This window comes from Pezoporus flaviventris, unplaced genomic scaffold (genome assembly GCF_033815535.1).
Source record: "Pezoporus flaviventris isolate CSIRO_AGI_PZ_B2104156 unplaced genomic scaffold, CSIRO_AGI_Pfla_v1 ptg000073l, whole genome shotgun sequence".
Taxonomy (NCBI): Eukaryota; Metazoa; Chordata; class Aves; order Psittaciformes; family Psittacidae; genus Pezoporus; species Pezoporus flaviventris.
In genome coordinates, this window is record NW_026892621.1 from 1,907,284 (window position 1) to 1,926,091 (window position 18,808).

The 18,808-nt window shown below is 45.1% G+C and overlaps 1 long non-coding RNA gene across 1 annotated transcript; it reads right to left on the minus strand.

Moving 5' to 3' along the window:
- Positions 1-11,128: 11,128 nt before the first annotated feature.
- LOC133279389 (uncharacterized) lies at positions 11,129-18,209 on the minus strand. The gene is made up of 3 exons (XR_009746874.1): positions 17,890-18,209; positions 12,127-12,261; positions 11,129-11,695 (listed from the first exon to the last, which is right to left on the minus strand). It is a non-coding gene; the product is annotated as an uncharacterized LOC133279389 (long non-coding RNA).
- Positions 18,210-18,808: the final 599 nt, after the last annotated feature.

The window sequence follows — 18,808 nt, forward strand, 5'->3', positions numbered from 1 at the left end:
CATGGAATTAGCCAGACCCAGCATGCCCTGGAAGAGGGCGGATTCCATGTCTGTGGCTACTCGGCAGAGTCCACAAACGAGCTGTTTATCTCCATGTTCTGGCCAGGCTGGCAGCATCGCTTCCGTGTCAGGGTCAGCACCGAAATCCTTTTCCAAACACTGCTGAGAGGATTGTGGCAATATTTTGCTGCCCAATCAGCGCTGGCTCCCAGCTTTCGAGGCGTCTATAATTGAAAATGACTGAGGCTTATTGCAGATAGGAGGACCACGGGAAATTTATCAAATGCACTCTACTCTGCTAGCCCAGAGCCTGGAAATAATTGCAGCTGATCTATTCCAGGATGCTCAGGGCTCCTACAAAACCTGGGCTGGATCGCTGCTGCCATTCAGCACCTGATTGCCACCCCTGGGGTCACTGCGAGTCAATGTGCATCTGTTTACTTATTTTTAACATTCTCAGGGTAGTTTTTCAACTGGTCCTTCCATTTCAGGAAAGCACTCGGAGAAGGCAACAATCGATTGGTAGCAATTATGTCCTGGCTGAGTGATTGCTTCTCTGAATGTACAGTACTCCTACTGCTAAGGAAATAACTCCTAATCTCTACTGAGCTTTGAAGTTTTGTTCATTCTGTTTTTACTGGTCTTCAACAGACCACTGCAAACTCCCAGCCAGTGCTTTTGTCACGGTCATTATGAACCCTTGAATTTCTCTTTGTATGAGCCACTTCCCCGGCTTTACAAAAGTGATGAGGTGGGATTCCTCTGGGGCCATAAGTCTCACCTCTTATTAAACAACCCAATCATCATGAATGCCTCAGAGTCGCCACTGTAAAGTAAATGCATGATCAGTACTGCAAAATCCGTGTGAATTAATATGTAATATCAGTAAGTAGGACACTTGAGTAGTATTTTAGGCGCAGAATAAATATTTAATAATTTCTGTTCCAAATTTAGTGTGAACGTGATTTAAATGCACAGGATGCTCCCTGCTTACATATCAACAATTTGACACAAATACCAGCCGGCTCTTTGCGCGCTTCCCAGCGGCACGGCTTGGTGGGGAGCATCCTCACTGGTGGCATGGAAGTGGCTTGCAGCACTTTGGAATTCCTCTGCTATTAATTCACAAAAGACTGGCTTATATTTGGCAAGCAGACTTGATACTGCTCGTAAGGACTTCGCTGTTGCCATCAGATAGGATGTAAATAACATCCAGCACATTGCATGTCCCATGCAGAAACGTGGCCGGGTGGTAAAGTTTTAGGCTCCTACAAATTCAAAGAGGTGGAAAGTTGCTTTTAACCACTCCCTTGCCAAGTTTGATGGAAAAAGAAAGGCTTCAGCTGGACCAAACACAAAACGAAACCCAGACTCATACCTTTCACCTTGAATCACCTAGATACTCCAGTGTCTCAGCTACACACACGTTATTATGGATGAGTTAGTTAGAAGTGCATCCTAGGGCACTACAATGTAAATCTGAAGAAGCCCATGATATGGTTTCACTGGTGGGGGCTGCTGCGTTCAGGGGGGCTTGGAAAAGTCAGTAAAGAGCAAAGCTTGACTTTTTCCTCTCCATTTGCTCTCCAGAGCCCTGGGATCCAGTTGATGCCCACAGACACAGTCCTGCTGTCACCTCACCCTCTCCATTATGTGCTCAGCCTTCCCAGGCAAGGCAAACAGGGATGCTCTGCCTTACAAAGTATCCCTTTGCAACCACCTGCCCTGAGTCAGGGATGTGCTCAGCCCAGTGAGATGGAGCTGATCCAGGCTCATGCAGAAATATAGCCAAGTACAGCCTTGGTAAATTATAGACTGATAAAGCTCCTAAAGTGTGCACAGAGAAAGCAATTTTCCTGAGCAGCGAGAGGTCTGGGTCTGTACTGCCTTGTGTGTCAGCTGTGCTCACGCTGCACATTTTACAAGCTGGTAAAGCAACTGCTGGGTGAATTTGTCCCTTAAAAGCATACTAATGCAGGGAAATTTGCCACTTTACACCATGCAAACCTCCTCACGCAGTTTGGTGACACTTTCAGTCTTTAATTTACTGTTGGAAAAGGTGCTGAGCTGCACAGATTTCAGCCTTTAAGTAATTTGACATCTCTGTACAGGATATCACAGCAGCAGCAGCAGAACAGGAAGGTTTGATGTAGGTTTTGAAAGCATAGGTTTGGATCTCTTCCAAGTGTTTGTGCAGCATTCACATCCCCTATTACTCCCCAAGTATTTTTGTTGTGAGCAGTATCTTTGAGGTTAGATGCAAAGATTTCTCCTTCACTAAGAAGCTTGATCCTGCACTGATATTAAGCTCTGTGTATATATACATACAAATAAATACTTCTACCTGTAAGTGGTGTTTTAGAGGATGATAATAGCAGTAGAATTGCTATGGAACTGCCTCAGCCTATTACTTACATAGATCATGTTCTTTGTAATGATGCTAGGACACTACTAATTTTAAATAAATTATGAGAATGGTCAGAAGAATGGTCAGATCACTGAACAAAAGTAATTCTCCTGCATCCTGGTTTCTGTGATTCACAGGAACATCTTACTGCTGTGGTCTTGGGCAGTGCTCTGAACACTGAAGAGATATCACAGAGAAGCAGAAACAATCCTGTTTAACAGCAAATCAAGCTGCAACAGGTAGTCAGTGTCATAGGATGGAATTTATCACATTGCAGGCTTGTTTCTACCACCACCCTCAGCCAGGGTAGAAGCTCATCTTACAGAAAAGTTCTATTTCAGCAGGTGCTTTGCAGCAGCTGGTGCCTGATCCCAGCAAAGCCCTGGTATGGAACAGGGACAGCCACTCTGGTCCCACAGGGCTGATGCATCTCTCCCCATCTGGTGTTGCCTTGAGGTCTGCACATGCCCTGGCTACAAGGGCATCCCAGCTTATAGCCACACTAGTGCTGGGGTTGCAGGGCATATACCAGTCTTGGTGGAAGTTTCTCCACCTCCTCACACTCTGTGCATCAATCAATCAGATGTCTTTAGGACAAGTCCTAAACTTCAGCAGTTTTGCAGAGCCAGGCTTGGTTTCTCCATCAGGATTATGCTGAGCTATTTCCTCTAAACAGCAGGTTTTGAAGAGCAGGGCAGAAGCACTGTTTGAACACTCACTTTATTGGCCTCACTGGAGTAATCTCTGGCAAGCTGATTTACTGAAGCCGTTTTACTGTGTGTAGAGCTTATGCCTTATGCCTCCCTGGCAGGTCTTTGGGCTGCACGGGCAAAAGAAAACAGCTCCAGTCAGGCCTATGGCGTTACAGTGTGATGGGGGGAGTAAGAATGAACAAAGAAAGTGGTCCCCAGATGGGCTGAGAGTGAGGTGGGGAGACACCAGGCTGCACAGGAAAGCCTGGCTCTGTCAGAGCCACCAGGACTGATCCTAGCTGGGGAGTTCATCTCCTTCAGAGCTCCTCAAGTGACCTGATTGCTTGTGATCTTGGGCACTGTGTTGTCCATGCACAGCACTCTGTGTGCTCAGTGCTGCCTGTGCACTATGCCATACATGCACCATGTTTTATGTGCACCATGTTGTATGTGCTCTGTGTTGTATATGCATGGTACTGTATGCACACTGAACTGTATGTGCCCTGTGTTGCATGCTGCATAGGCACTGGGTTGTGCACACACCATGTTGTACATGTGCTGTGCTGCCTGTGCCATGTCTACTACATGCATAGCAGCCCCTGTTTGATGCCCAGCCACAGTATTTGTGGAAGCAGAGCTGGCAAAAGCACAATGTGAAAACCACAAGCTACACAGCTCATGCTAATGAGGATCAGCCATAGGAGGATCAGCACCATGACTGAGGGCAGGACAATGTTTTACAATGAGTAGATGGACATAGAAATAACTAGGAAGCCAAATAACTTCAGTGACATTTGCAAGGAGAATGAAAGAGTTTGCTCCCTGGACTGATCCAAATTTCCAAGCACATCTCCAGATGGGACAACAGCCAAAATACTCCCTCCAGGGAGGCCAGAAATGGCAGAGCGGGGAAGCAAAACAGCATTGCTCACTACATTTCAAGCAGCTGGAAAAAGGCTAATATAAGTTAAACCCTACAGCTTAAAGTGCAGCGGGAGGTGAGGAGCTCTTCACTGGGAATAACCACAACTGGAAAAAACTGCCAGCAGACTCCCCAGTCACTGCAGGAGCCAAGCATTGGTATCGCCACGCAGGCAAGCTGTCCCTTGAGCAGGCTTTGTGCTGTGCCTCTCCCTGCAGAATCCCACTGCGATTCCATGCCTGTGAGTGCACAAATGTGTCCTCCACCACAGACAGTAAGGATGAGTTCCAGAGGGCTGCTCCACCATTACGCAGGAGGTGAGGGCTTGTACATACCCCTAAGTGATCAGATGATCAGAGGCAGGTAGGCAAGGACACCTCCCTGCATAATGGGAGGAAGATGCCCAGCCTTCTCTGCCCTGCGATGACACTGCCTAAGCAGAAATCAAAGGATACAATCAAAGCTTTTTTGGCCACAAGTGATGAGAACAGATTTTGAGGTTGACTGCAGCCTCCCAGCCTGAATCTGATCCTGTAATTCCTGACTGAACATGCCTCAGATCAGGATCCCTGATGCACAGCCCTGCAGTGGGGGTGAAGCTGGAGTATCGACACAGCCTCTTAAATACTGTCTTTATTAAACATCATTTGCCATCTTTTCAGCCTTTTGTCTGGGTTCAGCTCCCATTTTATTGACCCATTTTCTGCTAAGTGACAGCGTCATGTACTCCCCCTGAACAGACTCATGTCAAGGCTCTGGTTAAGTCACTTCTTAAGAGGCAATAAATTAGACTGAAGTACCAAAGATGCTAAGCTCAGGATTGTTCTTGATTGCTCGTCTGGTTTCCTTGCACTGTTTTATGGAAAGCTCTATAGCACTGCAGGTACACCTTTCTTTCATATTATGTTTCCTACATAGGAGATAGCAGCCTTCTCTGCCTAAAAACATATAAACCAATAAAAGTATCATGTTTATTTCTAGCCTTCCTAATGCTCTTCATCTCTTAAAAGTCTTACAGTTGTAGACAAGTTAGAGAAAGAAAGCTCTCGGAGGGCTACTTACCTTAATGATGGCTGCCCTTTTTGCCCCTGAAATAGAAAGTGGATGAGTAGGTAGATATTGCGGCAGTTTATCAAGCCCTCTGAGAGCATATGTCACAGCATCCGTAAGCCTTTTGCTACCTAATTTCCCATGGTAATCCATGGTCCCCTCAGCAGATCACTGTCCCTGTAGCCAGGGAGGGCAGGGAGAAGCGGGCTGGGGAGCCCTTCCCAAGCTCACTGCCACATGGAGTCTGAATCTTGAGAGAGGGCTCCAAAACTCCACCATGCTCAGCATCTATTAAGGGGCATTCAGAGAGCATTTATAGAGGAGCAAATTCATTATTTACTGTTTCAAATGCTCATGTAATACCTTCGGGGTGTTGCACAGGGGATGTGCAGACTGTGTGAGGAGATGGGGAGAGCATTTCAATGCTGACACCGTTTCCCTCACAGGGAACTGCGATACATTCCCTACAGTGCTGATATTTGCAGTCTTTGCTAGTTTATTTTCTACCCAGCATACAAATCTTCATGTACTCCACTCTGAGAGCTTCTCCCATTTCTGCTTTGCTCTGGTCAAAGAGCAGTGCTGGGACTTTTTTCTTGTCATTTGTCTATTTTTGCCTGCCTTTTCTTACGTGTTCTCTTCTTGCCCATAAATCCCCTTACATGCAGCTGGCTGCGTCTCAGCTGCTCAGGACTGAATGCAGGTTGGTGTTTGAAATGGCAGCTTGGAACCGACCAGTCATGGGAACAGCTGAGACCACAAGCAATCCTGAGACCACAGGGAAAAAAGAAGGCAATTGCTGCTGCCTGGGGTTTACAGGTACCACAGGGGCCTTGGCAAACCACTCTTTTCATACAGACACATACATCCCATCTGTAAAAGTAACCAGGGGATGAAGTAATCAAGGAATGATCCAGCCTCTGAAAATACAAATGCAACATATATTTTTTACAGATCTGGCAATACTCCTCATTTTTTTTTGCCTTTAAACAGAAATCCAAGCACTTCTCTATATTAATAATAAAGAATTTCTTGATTGCAGTCCATTAGAGGCTTCATTGGTGTTCTTGGTGCAGAAAAGCTTTGGGTAATTAACTTACAAAAATCTGGTACTAAAAAGGGTGTATATTAGATAGAAGTTTAATAATGCTGCACAGAAAAATGAATCTTCCCTTAATGATATACTGAATTTGTCCAACAGTTTTAAAGCATTTCGAAACCTAATTTAATCTGATGAGGATGAATATGAGTAAACAAAACATGAAATCTAGCAAGCAGCTGCCAGTCATACGAACACCCTGTCCCAGTAGCTTCGTGTCCTTCTCATTTCACTGGTTTCAGCAGAGCTTTCTGATGGGTTGCACAGAGTCAGTGTCACACTTCCTGTGTGATGCTGGGGCAGGAGAAGGCAGGACCACTGAAGCACTCACCTTTTCTATCCTTTAATTTCCACCTTATTCTATGACACTATGATATCTGAAGTTATACATTTGAATGCTTGGTAGCTAATATACTGTGTTGTAAACTTTAATATCTCCTGAAGGCAGATATTACAGCCTGTGGCCTGTTCTGAGGCAATAAAGCAGAGCAGAAGAAATTCTCAAGCTCTGTTGTTTCCCTGTCTCCAGCCCACGTGGCCACGATGTTAAAACTGCTGTGATGCTGATCACAGCACAAAGGCTGTTTCAGTGCAGGGAAGCAATGGAGGAAGCAGGAGACTGAACTGCGAACAGGAGTCTGCAAAAGAGGAAAGAGTGGAAAGGCTGATGGGCCATGGCCATCCCATTAGCTCTGCTGCAAGCACCCTCTGAGCCTCCAAAACTGCTGGCTTCTTGCAAACAAGGACCATCTTCTGCAGTCACAGCATAACATGTACTTCCAGGCTACGGTCAATCTCCTTTTATGATAGGTAACTTAAATGTGTCCGATAACTCCTGCCTCAGCAATCTTGATTTGTCTCCTTACCTATGAAAGGCCATTAATAGAGATGGAGGTGTTGATAATAACATCTCCAATGTCATGAAAGATTTACTGCATCCCAAAAGCCACCACATTTCACTCGCTTCTGCATTGTGCTAAGACACTTCATCTGACAAGACATCTCTTCTAACCACAGAGCACATCCTATATTGCATCCATAGCTTGAAGTGCCTAGGGAGAAATATCAATGGAAAAAGCTTTGTCAAACTGCAAGATACGATCCATTTATGTTTGACTTTTCCAGAGAATCTTTACATTTCTGGATTCAACCATGCTGGCATTCATTTCCACAGGAAATCTCCAATAAACCAGAGTATCTGATATTAATGTGATTGACCTACTGGCCCTGCTGAAGCTGCAGGCAAGTAAGTGTACATTTAATCAATTTTGCTGTGTATGTAGAGGTCATCGGTGTGAGTGGGCTCCTAGAGATGCTGTTCAGTTAATTCTTCTCTGTAGATTTTAGATCCCGATATCCTGAGAATGCAAAATGTCCAACAGATGTCTTGCTACAAGAGGCTGTTTCAAAGGACCTTGATGCTGCAGATGCACACAGTGCCATGTGTTTTGGAAATGTGGCTTTTTCCCTGCCCCTGGATACTGTGAGCATCCCTTCACCTGCCAGTCGGTCAGTGCAGAGAGCACACTCAACACTGCTGGCTGCAGAGTGAGATATGGTTGACCACATGAGAGGTTTTGGCGTAAAGAGAGAAGAGCAACATTGTGGAGAAGCTCAATGGTTGGGAAATTCATGGGCTGGCATACAAGATGAGGAAGATGCTTGTGAGGCCTTGTTTTAGTAGAATGCTTTTTTGTATTTAACACTTAAGGAAACTTAGCACAGACTCTGGTTGTGGTTTTTGCTTAATATGATAATTTCAATGTGAGAAATCAGAGTTGATGCTTGTGGAGTGACTGTACTTTACCTAATACCAGCCTGATCTGATGACCAACTATGGATAGAAAAGGCCCAGCATGATCCTCCATTTGTTAATATGGCACCACTTTCTATGTCATTCAAACTGCAAGTTCCTAGGGACTGTTTTTATGTTTTGCATTTATACAGAGCATCACACAAAGCTATTACTAGAAAGTAATTACAACCTAGTGACATAAATTAGAGGAAAACTACTTACTTGGCTCCTGTGTGGAACAAGTAGTTATCAAAGTGGGTAGCAATGTCGTGGAAGACTAAAATTTCTCAGGGATATAATATGTTATATTATTATAATATTTCTCCATTTATTCATAACCTAATGTGGTTTTTTTTCTGGCAAAAAAATCAGACTGTGAAGCGTGAAAGAAATTAATGCAATTTGTTTTAAACGACCTGAGCAAACAGCAAAGAAAAGCATCTCCATCAGAGAGGAGGGTGCTGCCTGCATGGTTTGCTGGCCTTCATCTTCTGCTGAAGTCACCAGCAGGGAGTGTGACCAATACACAGCTATCCAGATGAGCAGAGGTTTTCACTGGGAGCTCATTGTTAGAGCAGTGCACAGAAAACCTGCAGTGCCTGTACGTGGGGAGGTGATTAAAAGGGGAGTTCCCTCAAGGCTGGCACAAGTGTTGGGTACAAGCCCCTAGAGTCTGGCTGAGACTCAAGAGGAGATGCAGCATCACGGAGAAGAGATACTCAGGACAACAGACGCCAGCCCTTGCAAACCCAGCCCCAGGTCTAGGTGGTCCAGGGAAGGCAGCAGCCCCAGGGCAGCCATCTGAATGCTGGCTGGGCTGCCAGGTTTCCTTGCTCATCTCACAAAGTTTTTAGTAGAGCCACCAGAGAGGTGAACACTCTTCCTGAGGGTAGACAACACGCCTCCAAATTGTCACCTAAATTAAGAGCTTCCTGTCAACCTTCCTTCCTCTTTCAAAATCCTACCACTAAGAGCATTGCATGGCTCTGACAGCAGCAGCTGGGCCAGACACGTCCTTAAAATTGGCCATAGGATGACCTCTAGTAATCTAGGTCTGTTACCTGAAGGCAGAAGCACAAACAACTGAGAATACATGCTGCCTGACCAGCAGAAAACGCTCATCAATTGAGAAGTTAGCCCCATGCAGAAAAGCCAAGGTGAGAAAGCCCTAGCCCAACGATCCCAGCAATGAGGAACTGCATTTTTGGAGCACCACCTTTAGAGCAATAGCTGCTTCTCCTGCGAGTGTACTTATTCTCCCAGCCCATCAAATGTATTCCTTTGACAGAGGAGTAGAAACTTGAGATGAAAGCATGAGAAAGTGTTTGGAGAGGGCTGTCAGAAAACAGGCATCTCTGTGTACCTGTCAGCACCCACTGGAGCTCTAGAGTTTATTTCAGCTAATGCAAAGACAAGTGGCATCCAACAGAGCAGTATTTGCTCTCAGGCAGAGAGGAATTAACTCCAGGACAGAGCTATAGCCATGCCTCCAGGAGGAAAAGCTCGAGTGTTCGTCATAACTCATGGAAAGCTGGAAAGAAACCTCAGCTGGTCACACATCCATTTGGGACATTGGAAAAGCCAGTTTTATAATGCAGAACACTTCTCTACCAGGGCAAACTGTGAAACAGAACCCAGAAATACCTCTGTAGGCTCCTGCAACCAAAGCCTCTGAAAGCCCCAGTCCCACTTCTGGCAAAGGATCCCCGAGTTGGTTACAGAAATCAAACATGTCACAGAGAAACAATGAAAGGAGCAATGTTTGCATCCACATAGAAAACCAACAGAAAAGGGTAAAGTTGCAATTAGTGTAATTTGGAAATTAGAAACTGGATAAATTAGATAAGGGGAAGAAAATAATACAAGAGACAGGCTGCAGCTCCAGAGAAAAGAGCAGTACGAAAAAGTCTTTAAAATATATTAGGGATGAAGCGAAGCCAAACAATGTCTTTGGACTGTGACCAAATTGAAATTATAGAAATGGCAATAATTATGCAGAAAGGCAAATGTTTTCAATGAACAAGTATTCCTGTTCTGAATGTGGGGAGAAAAACAGCCACAAATGATGCATTCCCATCAGATGATGATGATACAACAATTTGCATAACAGAAGTTCAGGGGGTAGCATGCAATTGTTACAAGAGCTAAGCATCTTCAAATCAGCAGTTGAAATGATTTGCATAGAAGTGCTTTGAAGAGAACTTACTGGGTTTTCTGGGTCTCTAATGCTGGTTTTGCAGAGCTCATAGAGTACAGGCAAAATTACAGCAGAAGGAAAGCTGCTATTTCAGGGGAAGTGGAATGACTGGGATATAGACAGGCCTGCTGAGCTTTGATCATGGGGAGATAATGCATCCCAGACAATGAGAAACAACTTCAGAGATTGAAAAAATAGGAAAGGATAATATCATTAATGCCCATCAATGGGGGCTGATAAGGAATAGATCTTCTAAAACTAGCTGGGGTTTTTTAAATGAGATTACAATTATGCTTAATAAAGGAAATAGTGTTGATTTAAGCTTGTGTAAAATATTTGACTTAGTATTCCACAAGAAGCCGGTTCAGTACAAAATCAACACGGCACACAAAGTGAATTAAATACAAGCTAAAAGAATTACCTGTCAAAGATAAGTGGATGGGTGTATGCTTCAACAGAAATCACTGCTTGGCCTCAAGGCAGGCAATATTTTACTGGATACCTGGGAAAAAACAGAAACACATGAAGCCCCATTGGATCTGGCTGGACGCTGCCCCATGCTGGGATGAGTGGTGAGCAATGGAGAAGTCCCTGATGCTTAGCTGAACTTGTTGAAACACCCGTGTTTTCTTTAAGTTATAGGCAAAGTATGAGCTGGAAGAGACTGTGGCACTTGTGCTTAGCAAGAATGGGTGAGATCAGATCAGCTTCTCAGAGAGAGATTGGGGCCAAAGATAGGTTATTAGGTATAAAATGGCTAAAGGACTAATAAAGGGGTGCTGAAACGCGGTGCAGTGGGAGGACTGCTGGCTGCAGCACCATGCTCCTGAGTGGATCTGCCCTCAGTGCAAACGTTTTCACCAGGTTTCTCAGTGAAAAGCAGAATCTTTCATTAGAGCAATGACACAGCTGGAGACCACAGCCACTACTACTGGGACCCCACCTATTGAACCAAGATATTTCTTTTTCCATCACCAAGTTCAATGGTTCTCTTTTTTAGCGGTTACTTCAGCGCAACAAAACCTGTGTCTCATCTCTTGGAGAAGGTTCAGTTTGGTGTAGGCAGATTCTTCTGTCTTTCCCCCTCCCTCTCTTTCATAAAGCAGTTTCTTCTCTCCCATGATCAACTGCTGAGCACCTCATCACACATCACTTACGAGCTGGCACATGTAATGATTTTTCAGTCATTTGGCTTCCACACAGGAATGATGGATTTCAGGTTAGTTCTCCTTCTAGTAGCTGATGATGGCTGAAGTGCTTTAGGATGTATTTGCATCCCTGCAGCTCATTTTGCACAGGCTTTGGATCACTAGCTTCAGATCCTCCCTGGGGTGGGTCCAGGCACCCTGGCACCAAAGGCTTGGATGCACTTCACCTGGGTGATGTGCAGCCAAGCAGGTGCAGACAAGGTGAAGAGCCTGCTCTCCATACCACCACAGCACATCCATCCCTTGGGAACACAAGGTTTACAAAGTACCCTCTGGAGCCATGTCTTCATATACATCTTCAAGTCTTCTCTTAAGCTATTGAGAGCTGCAAAGAGCTGGTAAAGAGCTGGTAAGAAAAGCAGCAGCTCTGGTCCTTCCTGTTGCAGAGAGAGGGCTGGAGCTACTGCATCTCAATCCCTGCCCAAGCTGGAGGGAGGCCATCTCACTGCAGTGGCTGTGGTCTCATATCACAGCTGCATTGCTTATGCTTTCTGACCTCTCATACTGCTGAGCGCTGTACAGGGAACCAGCCTTTCACTTCATTGCTACTGTGGGGACCAAAACCACTGAAGTGCAGCTGTTCATTGCATTTCTAGTGCATTCACACAACCTTCATACCAGCAAATACCTTTTTGGGGTGAGTGCCCGTTAATTAAAAATGAAATTAAGAATAAACCAGTGGGTACAGTCACTGAAAATAAACCGAATCAGCCCCTGGCACCAACATAGAGGTCTGACAGCTAATGGGGTGCTCACTTCACCCCCTGACTGCATGTTGGGTGCCAGTGCAAAGCTGGGCCGTGATGGGACCAGACCTGTGCAGAGGTGACACACACACTGTCTTGGAGCACACAAGTGGATTTCAGCAAAGGCAGGCCTGTGCAGATGCCTCTGCCAGTGGGAAGGCAGAGAAGAAAGGCAATTAGAGCCATTATTAATCACTTGTGGACTGACTGATTACATGGCATTAATAAGGAGGGAGTAGTGATGAAAAAAACCTTACACCAACCCAGCTGCCTTTGCCTTTACCTCACTGGGGACTTGCTGTGCTCCCTGTGCAGTGGTGAGCAGGTGGGATGGGGAGCTCCGTGAGGAGCTCAAACAAAGCCATGGGACCGCGGGAGCACCCCAGAGCCAGTTGGGACTGCTCTAGTCCTTCCAAAAAAAAAAACCAACCCACTGCCATGAGGCACCTCAGAAGGTACTGGCCATCCCGTGCAGGGTGCCCTGGAATCAAGTGCTCTCACAGCACATCCTTCCCTCTGTGCAGTTATAGGGGTGCTTCAAGATGCATGGGCTCAACGTCAGTCCTTGATGTGTTCATGGAATTAGGGCTGTGCCAGAGGCAACTGACAATGCCGAGCTCCCAAAGTAAAAATCTCCCCAGAGTGATGAGAAATTACTTTTCCAATTCTTTTCCCCTAGCTGAACATGGTACAGAGATCAGAGCCTAAAAGCAGAGATAGCTCTGAAACAGATTTCCCAAATGCAAAAGTATCTGGTGGTTGTTTTGACTGAATGAAAGGTTTGCATTGCTCAGCCACACAGGAGGCCACAGTGCTTTGACAGAAACAGTTACTTTAAGAAAGGAGGAAAATCTAAATATTTGATACTGTTTCTTGGAAGCAATGATCAGAGATTTTATTTATATTTTTAAGCGATGCTGAATTATGTACTCTGCGATAAATACTACTTTGAAAGTGATCTGGGAAAACAAACGCAGAACAAATGACTTAATGGAGAGCCCCAAAAGCTTTCCTGCAGAGCTGTTACTTCTCATCCTTTGCACAAGAAAAGGTCTATTTAAAGTTTCTATTTATGATGGCACCCAGACGGCTTTATCTGAGCATATGAAGCACTTCTTGGTTTCATCTGTCAATGGCTGCCGCTGAAATCAAAGGCTTTACCAGGGGGCAAACCTGTTGTGCTGCTTTATTACATATTAGTCATCTCTCACTCTCCTCCAGCAGCTGAAGATGAGTGTGACTTGTCCCCAGCGCTGTGCTGCTCCCACGCCTTGCCAAAAGGGTATTTCCTTTTGATTAGATATTAGCTGGAAGCAGCTCGTCTGCAGGATCTTCTTAAACATCACTAACAAAGCAGGAGTTTGCACAGATCCCTTGGGATAGGGTGAAGCGCCCAGCTCTGCTCCACTGGAGCAGCCCGGGGCCTGATGCACACAGCAGAGAGTCTCAAATAGAGTCCCAGCTCTTCAGGGGGTTGCTCTGATACATAAGTAATAAGAAACACGTACAGTGCCCAGCCAGCCCCATGCACTGACCAGTCTCTTGAGGTTCTCATGTCAGAACTAACTTCTGGCTTTGATGCTGTTCCTGTGGGAAGCTTTCTGCAGCAGAGCATCTCTACATGAACAAGAGCCACTTCACCTTGCACAATCTGGAAGCCAAGGGAGACAAGGAGTCTTACTAAAGGGATGAGAGGACAGCAGGACACGGCATGCCCCACAACACCATGTCCACTGGGAACAGCGGTGCCACCACCTCCTGCTGCTGGGCAGGTGAGCAGGGACACTGAGCTGGAAACACAGGATTCCAAGGTGTTGTATTAACCTCTGAGCTCAATTTCACCATTACCCCATGCAACAAGCGTCACAGGAGACCACCTCTATTCCTTCTCCTTCCCCAAAGAAGTAAGCCAAAGCAACTATGCCCCCGAGTTGGTCTAGAGATGCCTCTGCTCTTCTCTACCTTATACTCAAGTGTCCTGGATGCTGTGAAGGTGGGGAATATGCTTTGCAAGAGAAAGCTAAATATCTGGTATGCGGGTGGGCCAGAGGTGGCACTGGGGTGTTTGAGCCTGATTTGGTGTTCTGGGATAAGGGTTCCTTTGTGCTTGATGGCTTCAGATCTGCATCTAAAAAGCAAGTCCCCTTCTTCTGTTTTTATGCAGTTCAGAGATGGGCATGAAGCCAGACAAGATGGAGCTGCAGCATCTTATCTTCTCACTGAGCTGCTAGAGCTGCCTCTTTTCTCATGTTCTTTCACTTGCAGAGAAAGGCTCCTAGCACATGCCAGGAACCTGTCACAGATGTTCTTTGGAGCTCATTTACACTTACGTGTCTTGTCCATAAGCAACCTTGCAATTAAATGGAGTGATATTTTCCTCGCTGAATATGAAACCTGTCTGTCAATGTCTGGTGGCCGACACTCAGAGACTGCCAGTCCCACGCACTGTGTCCTTTGTCCCCAGCAGAAGATGCTGAGAAAGTGAAGTCAGGCAGCATCCAGTGAACCGTAGCTTTGTTCCCACTTTGAGAGCAGAGCAGGAAATGTGTAAGGATGTACAAAGAGACAGCATTTTACAAGTTTACAGGCACACGGCATGGGCAACTAACAGCAAGAGCTGGATGGAAGTCATTGTGCAGAAAGAAAACTATGACATAGCTGCCATCCCAGGAACAAGCTGGACCTGTTGTGAACAGAGAAGGGCTTACAGGTGATGTGACAGTTGGAGGCTGCCTTGGGCACAGCAATCATGAAGTGATAGAGCTTTTGACTCTGAAAAGGAGGGGGCTCAGCAGAACTGCTGCCTTTTTCTTCTCAGACACAGCCTGAGCACCAGGACTTGATGGGAACTACAGCAACCCTGAGCAGCTCAGTAGGAGGGGTGCAGCTGGAAGTAGAACCTGTATGTAATAGCATTAGGTCACTAAAACTACAAGGCAGACACTTGTGCATAGGAATAGCACCGCTGAAGTCAATGAGGCAATGTAAGTATTTACACGGCAGTAGCTTTAGGTGCAGACAGTATCAGCTTCTACATTACAGTCCTATAAGCCCCATTTTGGCATCAGAAAGAATTCAGGAACTGGGCAAACTTTGCACAGTTATTGCAAGGTATTTCCCCTACCTTTATAAAAGTACCATAACTGTAAGGAATTTTGAAATTTTTTCTTCTCCATAACAAAATACCCCCAGAGTGCAAGTCAGATGTATTTTGGGGGTTACCATTGTGCCGGGAAATGACATGCAGGAGAGACAATGCAGTGACATAATAGTGTGAAAATCTATCAGCCTAAAGGTGCTGAGCATCCATACCACATATGCACACCAGAGGGACAGGCAGCTGGTCCAGGGGGCTTGGGCTGACTGGGCATTTCCATCAGAGATGCGATGGAAATGGACATAAAGTACCTCAGCCTCAGCAGGAGGCTGTGCCAGTGGTGTATTAAGAGCGTGCAACAGCCAAGGGTGGGGAACATTAGTTTCACTGCCCCCTATTCACATTCTGCAGATATATCCTGCCAATAACCTCAGACCCTTATCAACCTGTCTCTCTTTTCATATAGGATTTATTAAAATACCAGAATCTCAGAGCTGTTCTTCAGAGATGAAGCTTATCATCAATCCGGGCGGAAATCAGACAGGTTTCTGTGCTCACAGGCAGCAGCCATGCCCAGCAGCCCCCATGAAGTTTTCCTATCACAATGCACTGCTGGAGGGGGCCAGGGTGCTGCTGGTGAGCATGAAAAAGCAGAACCAGCCTCTTCAAGACTTTAATAAAGTCATCACTAACAGGGAAACAACATAGCAGATGTCTACCTGAAACTAAGATTCGGGGTAGATAGATGCGTGCAAAGGCATACGCATTTTCTGGCAATCATTGCATATTACTGAATGTTCTCAAAGATGCTCCTTTTTTATTTTAACAATTTGGGTGAAGGCTTGTCCTTAGGATGGTGGCTTTTTCCCAGTGGGCTGAAGATGTTACTGCTCTATTTGTTGCACTGAGAAAAAAATTAACTCATAAAATGGGGTTTGAACCAACATTTTCTGAGTGATTCAAAGTAATCGCAGTGCTTTGGATCTTCAGGAGTGCTTTGGGTTTCTGGGCTCCTACAGTTTAGAGCGATTTAAAATTAATGGAGTACTTAAAGTTTTTAAGAGCACTTCAATTTGCAAGTGATCAGGGTTCAGGGATTCGGAGAACAAAGTCATTTAAAATAACTGGAAGGGCTTTTCAGAGTGTTTATCGTAACTGTGGCATAAACAGCACCATGTTCCTGGGCTGCCAGCACTTCCATTGGATCCCGTGTGCCATGGGGTTTGCTCTCTCCAACAATAAACTCCTCAATAAAATCACCTGGCTGATCAGGGCCTCTTAAAAGCCAATCTGTGTTTCAAACAGCCAAAAAGCTGTGTATGCTGCAGAAATACAACAGGAACAGGGGCACAGGGGCATTTATAGTCATATCTAAAGGTGTGTAGATACACAGCCTAAAAAAACTGTTCCTAAACACAGCAGTTTAAGTTAAAAAGCAAAACTAACAGATCTTACAAAAACCCAAATAAAACAACTCTTTGAGATTTCCTGGAACAATACACTTGTGAGGTGTTTTCTCATGCCAGGAGGAAGCTAGAAACACTGATAAGGGGTCATTTGCAGAAATTACATCTAATACAGCTCCTCAATTGACTATTAGAGCATATCCTTGCATGTCTATTGAAACTTGTGACTAAGAAATTACTTCTCAGTTGTTCCATTCATCTGCAATGAATCTCATGACCGTAGAAGGAAAGATGGCACCCTGAAATTACAGCTTTCTTGTCAATGTGCTTGAACAGGTCATTTTTCAGCTGAAAGCAGACATCAAAGTTCCTTTTCCAAAGTGTTATTCAAAGGAGTAAATGATGTGGAGAAAAGATCCGACAGCAGAAAGGAAAATAACATATGCAAGCTTTGCACAGCAGTTTGAGACAAAGCAGGTGCCAAAGGAAGAGCTTGGCTTGACCCCCCATTTGACATCTCTAAAGGTTCAAATTTTGGATGTTTGTTAAGCAGGCACTTAACAAACCTTGTCAAGAAGGACTCATAAGCGAATTAGTCTCAGAAATAACTCAGACCACAGAAAGTGCCCACGAACCTCAGCACAGTGAGTCCTTCAGCCCACGAGTGTGGTTCCTGAACATGGCAAGAGAAGAGGAGGAGGATGAGAGAAGGAGGATTTTCCTGCTAAGAGAGCACTGGAGAGGCAGAAGGGATCAGCTGGAAGAAGCAAACTGTTCAGCAGACCTCCCCAGTCTTAGAAACATGGAGAGAAAAAGGTGAAATAAATAGAATTTCAATGAGATTTTCTAAAGTTTCTCATCACCAAACCACATATTCTTAAGATAGAAAATAAGAGGATAAAAGCACAGCAGAGAAAACTATAGCTCCCCCCCCCCAGGTCAATGCTATGGAGCTACCACCATGTCCTGCTTTTGAGATGGAGCCTAATTTATGGGAAAGCAATCACCTAAGTTTGCCTGCACTACCTGATTCAGCAAAGCAAGCATAGGTGAGTTTCTTTTCCCAAAAGGCAGTCAAAGACCCACCAAATACATCCAAACAGATGGATTAAAGCCAACAGATTCTCTATTGAGCACTGTGTACAAACCAGCTATATGTGAATTCTCATGAGGAAAAAAACACTGAACTGGAGCACAGCCTCCAATCCAGCAGCACCAGGAACCCTGCCATCAGGCCTTGCATGGTCCCAGACCCCGGTGGAGCACATACCTGGTAGCTGCTGGCCTTCAGGAGCAAAACAAATCCACCTCACAAGAGTCAAGATGATGATTCTCTTTGGCAGCTTGGCAAAGGAGGCACCTCTTTATGTGAGCCATGGTAGACATGCAGCTTCTGCAGCCCAGCACAGGGAGATGGAGAGCACCAAGTGGGGAGTCATAATGGACATCTCTCCTACACCTACATCAGTGCTGTCTCTTTGCCCTGCTCTTTCACCATGAGCATAGCATGGTCAGGCACATCACTGAGGCACCTATCTCTAGAGAAAGGGATGAAAATGGAGGTTGCCTGATCTTTAAATAGTTCCAACATCCCGGTCCCACCCCTTCCTAATTTGCACCTGATTATCAAGCTACCTGAAGTAAATCACTCACTATTAAACGCTACAGTATCAAATAGCAGCAATATGTGCCTTGTTAATTAATAAATGGATGATGTGTGTGTGCTCACAGGGAATATTGCTGCCCTCTGGAAGACTATGATTAGGCCTGTTTATTTCCCATGGTCTTGGGAAATAGCTTAAAATTCAGCAGTGCTGCTTTTAAAGTGCTACAGGTAGCTGTAATAAAGCTTATCTATCCTATGTCATGAATGATGAGAATAGTGGGGCCTAGATTCTGCACCTGAAAATGTGAGATACAAATATGATATATATAAATGTGAGATAAAAATGTGAGATACATTAGTTATGGCATATGATACATAAGTCTACATGATGTAGAGGAAAAAACCTATGTCTGAGACGCAAATGGGCAGTTTGTGGGATATTGTAAACTGCCAGCATATGGAAGTTGGGAGCAAGGAAGGACAGTGTAAATGACTGCCTTGTGCATGGGCTGTTATTACAATTAACAAGTACCTTCAGCTTTAGGGAACTTGATGGAAAGCCTCTATAGGATAAAGAATGCAA